Source organism: Argentina silus (genome assembly GCF_951799395.1).
Source record: "Argentina silus genome assembly, chromosome: 22".
Lineage (NCBI taxonomy): Eukaryota > Metazoa > Chordata > Actinopteri > Argentiniformes > Argentinidae > Argentina > Argentina silus.
In genome coordinates this window covers 6,831,858-6,836,857 of record NC_139676.1, presented here as the reverse complement: position 1 = coordinate 6,836,857, position 5,000 = coordinate 6,831,858, and the positions used below count along the sequence as shown (strand labels likewise).

The window sequence follows — 5,000 nt, the reverse complement described above, 5'->3', positions numbered from 1 at the left end:
TACTATTACCCTACTACTACTCTACTATTACCCTACTACTACTCTACTATTACCCTACTACTACTCTACTATTACCCTACTATTACTCTACTATTACCCTACTACTACTCTACTATTACCCTACTACTACTCTACTATTACCCTACTATTACTCTACTACTACTCTACTACTACTCTACTATTACTCTACTACTACTCTACTACTACTCTACTATTACCCTACTACTACTCTACTACTACTCTACTATTACTCTACTACTACTCTACTACTACTCTACTATTACCCTACTACTACTCTACTATTACTCTACTACTACTCTACTATTACTCTACTACTACTCTACTACTACTCTACTATTACCCTACTACTACTCTACTATTACTCTACTACTACTCTACTATTACCTTACTATTACCCTACTACGACGACCCTACTACTACCTTACTACTACCTTACTACTACCCTAGTACTACCTTACTACTACATTCCTATGACCCTACTCCCCCTCAACTCTCTGATAGGTACAACCTTTAAGGGGGAATAGAGAGAGAGAGAGAAAAGGAAAACCCCCGGCTACTCCAAAAGAAGGGCGAGAAAAAGAGTTTGTTTGGGGGGCGCCCATTGAGAGAGAGAGAGAGAGAGAGAGAGAGAGAGAGAGAGAGAGAGAGGGAGAGGAGTTTGTGTTCAGAGTGGTTTTCCTGGTTTAGGGAGCGCTGGGCCCTCTCTGTTTCCTGTTTCTTCTACGCTCGCCTGTGATTGGCGGGAGCCTCGATGTGTTCTGACAACCAGTTGCTGCGTGAGCAGAGAAACTATTAACTCACCCCAAACCCAGGGGGGGGGGAGGGAGGGAGGGAGGGAGAGGGGGATTTACCTCCTTCTGTCGCCAGATTGAGAAAATCCCTCTCTGTGTGTGTCAGTAGTTTAAGGTGGCTCCTTCTCTTCATCGTTGTCTCTGTTCTTCACTCTTCCTCTCCTCTACACACTACGTACGTAATACAACAACACAACCCCCCAAGTGCAGAGCTCGAGCCTGATAGAAACACACCGCCAAATCTTAATCTCAGATTAATCAATTAATCCATCATTAATTAAACTCCCAGGATGGCAGAGGAGGGATTGGGCGTAATCCTAGTCTGACTAGACTCACACAGCCAAGTCTATGGGTGTCCCCAGGACACAGTGTTACCAGGCTTTACATTGTACTCGATTAATCCCACCCAGGGAAGTAGAAAGTGAATAAAGCAACATTCTGGCAGCAGTTTGCATCGCTACGCTTTTATCTGGTGCATTAAGCGTGCTGCGTTTGGTTAAACCTCCCCGAGCTTCAGTACGGAGGCCTCTCACAGTTGGGGTGGGCGGGGGGGGGGGGTGTTGAGTGGCAGGTTGAGTGGCAGGTTGGCCCCTAGCCAGTTAGCTGCCGCAACCTGCTGATATAATCTTTATGTTGGCGGCGCATGGCAGGCATACACACTCTTAGATAGCCCACAGAGAGCTGAGGTTTAGCATAACACATGCTTTAAAATTCGGAAAACAAATTGCTGTAGATGGTAACCTTGATGCTAACCCTCTCTAGCTTCACTACCAAGGGCCCTAGTAGCGTGGATGGGGGGGGGGGGGGGGGTCTGTTTGTTAACAGTGTTGAGTGGCAAATTGGCCCCTTGCTTGCTAAGCTGTTATGTAACCTACAGTACTTAGAGTCCTGGTTTGAACTCCTTACACACAAACACACACACACACACACACACACACACACACACACACACACAAACAACATGGGAGTTGTAACATAGAGGGTTGAGAGTACTTTAATGCCAAAACACATTGCTTTAGAAAAGACAAATGTGATGCTAACCTTGTCACGAAGGCCCCCTACAGCGGGTATGGGGTCTATATTATTATAATAATAATAATAATAATAATAATAATAATAATAATAATAAACTTCATTGACGTCAAAACAGTGTTACAAAGTGCTTTACAAATGTGCAGATGAACACATATGCAAATAAATTAAACTAAATATGTAAACAGTAATGAGTTTGCAGGATGTCTCACTATTCTCTTCTGCTCGGTGTGTCTTTAAACGACCACCTGCCGTCACACATAAACCAACTCAACCAGGGAGTCGCATCGTACGTTAAGACGGCTTTAGATTTGGAATGTTTTAGCAGTGTGCCGATTCAAGGCCAAGCGGAATGTTTAGAAAGGTTTTATTGTGTGTCTTTTTCCCTTGTGAGAGAACAGATTAAAAAACACTTTGTGCATCTGGTCCTTTACAAGTACAAATGCACTGAGTGTTTTTTAATCTGTGTGTAGGAAAGTGATACTGTACTCGGAGAGAAACAGAGCAAGAAGGAAGAAAAGCAAACAAGAAAGAAAGACAGACAGAAACGTGTCTTACCCAGTAAATGCCTTTCTAGATACATGTACTCTGGCCCAGTCATTCTCATATCCAGCCTGACATCTATATTTTACCACAGCTAAGAGCTTGGCTGTTCTTCTGAGTCAGTGGGTTCTGTGGGGAGGAGATGGACAGATATATAGTTGCTGAACAAAACCACTGAGAATCACTTGCTTTGGAACCAGGAGGAGGCTGGTGGATTGTAATGCATGATGATACCATTCCTCATTACTTTCCATGTATTACAATGAGCCCGTCCTCCGATTTCTACCTCCACCAGCCTCCACTGTTTTAGAATGTGATTCCTACCTGTGTCAGAGCATCGGAAGTGCCCTCCTTTAATCGCGGGAAGTGTGTGATATACAGTTGCTGTCCATACTGAACAAGACCTTCACTGAAATGCAAATTTAAATATGCCTGAGGAAGGGATTCTTACGTGTGTCAGGGCGTTTGAGATGCCCTCTCTGTCCACTCTAAGGAGATGTGTGTGAGAGATACTGAAATACACTCCAAAAACTGAGATATACCTGCTTCTACTGTACACGTTGAACAAGACTGCTCCTGAAACGGACATTAAATATGCTTTTAGAGAAGGATTTATGCCGGTGCTGTAGTGTTCTGAAAACCATTATTCATGACGGGCTCACATTTCTTGTTCACAACCCTGCAGTATTGTGAGCAGAGTATGAAGGATGCAATTAAGGTGTTGCGTCGAGAAGTGTCAGTTACGGTTTGAATTCATTGTCAAAACGATAAAAAAAATAAAATAAAAAAGAAACACATTCCCCTTTTTATTCCCACACTTTTGACGGTTCATGCTTCATCAGCTTTTACCGCCCGGTTCAGTTTGACTGTGCCGTGCCGTTTCACCGCAGAGAAACCGCTTATTGAGGAAGTGTCAGATCAGGTCATTACCACAGCATTCAGCCTGTGGGAGTTATTGGTCTTCACACCCTCTCATGGAGACTGCATAGGGCGGTGTGGTGATAATTTGTGTGTGCCGTGATATAGTGCTGCCAAGTGGGTTGAACGGGGGAGAGGGAAAGTGGATTTGACATTCGTCAGCGTGGTGTTTACGGCAGCAGGCGCTCTTGCGAGCCACCTAATCACATTCAGGCCCCCAAGCCAAGTCCCCGATCACCTCTCTTTTACCTCTCTTTCTTCACGCTCCCTCTCTCTCTGTTTCGCATGCTCTCTCTCTCTCTCTCTCTCTCTCTCTACACCTTTTACTTTTCACTTTACCAACAAGTGTAGAGTTCAGGTGAGAAACCAGGGAGAGGGGGAAATATAGGAAGGATGGCAGGGGGGATGGAGAGGAGGAGGAGGAGAGGCTGGGTTGTCCCCAGAGACTGAGTTGAAGCTCCTGAGAGAGAGAGAGAGAGAGAGAGAGAGAGAGAGAGAGAGAGAGAGAGAGAGAGAGAGAGAGAGGGAGAGAGGGAGAGAGAGAGAGAGAGAGGCATAATGAGTTCCAATAACAGCTGGATGCCTCTACTGCTGAGTGTCTCCACAGCTGAGCTGACACCTGGAGTGAGGGAGGGAGGAAGGAGGGAGGGAGTAAAAGGGCACAGCCAACCAACTAAGGAGGGGGGATTTCACTGCAGCAGTGATGTGCCATAGCAAGTGAGAAAGAGGGAGAAACGGAGGAAAGGAGCGAGAGCGAGAAGGGGAAGGGGAAAGGGAGCACTGAGGCAGTCCTAATATGAAGAGACTGGTGACAGGCAGGTTTAAGCCCTGAGCAAACAAACTGATGATGACAGTCACATTGAGAAGCACTTTGTACGCAACTCCAGCGATCGACTGTCTCTCTCTCTCTCTTTCTCTCGAACCCAGTTCAGCGCCGTTTTTAAGTTCTGTTGAGTTGAGTGACAGCTTGGAACGAGGGAAGACACTATGGAGAAAACGACAGGAGAGAGAGGGGGGGGGAATGGCAGATAAACAAAAGCGCGCGTGTGTGCGTGTGTGTGTGTGTGCGCGCGCGCGCTAGTGTAGTCATCAACATGAAGACACACCTGTCACCCTCGGTAGAAAACACAGTGAAAACTGAAGAAAAGCGACAAAAGAAAGGAAGAAGACAATCATATTGAGATGTTCGTGATTTGTATGGATGATCATGATGACACCTGACAGCTCATGGACTGTCTGTCTAAGAGAGGAGGAGGAGGAAGAAGAATGTGTGTGTGTGTGTGTCTGTCTCTGTCTGTGGGTGGGTGGTATAGACCAGCTGGCTGTATAGTGTGTGTGAAGAATAGACCAGCTGGCAGTGTTGTGTGTCCTTGATTAATGACTCCCATTACTGACAGTGTTGGCTATCCTCCCTCCCCTTCTTCCGAGACCACTGAGTGAAGGAGAGGGAAATGACCAGGGATGAGGACCGTGCTAACCGCTAAACCACATGACAGTTCATTAGCATAGGGTTGGGGTAATGGAGCGTGTGTGTGTGTGTGTGTGTGAAGAGAGATGAAACTGATATTTGGTGATCATAGACTAACTGTCTTTGATCGCCAATGACATCCACCGTTGTTAAAAGTGAAAGTGAGCGTGTTATTATGTTGATTCAGTGTTTTAGCTGTGTATTTAGCGTGTTTTGACATGAATAAA

At 45.6% G+C, this 5,000-nt stretch overlaps 1 protein-coding gene across 1 annotated transcript in view; it reads left to right on the top strand.

Annotated features, from left to right (window-relative positions):
• rptor (regulatory associated protein of MTOR, complex 1) overlaps nt 1–5,000 on the top strand; it is a 107,737-nt gene that overhangs the window by 71,836 nt on the left and 30,901 nt on the right. The gene's annotated exons all lie outside the window — the stretch shown is intronic.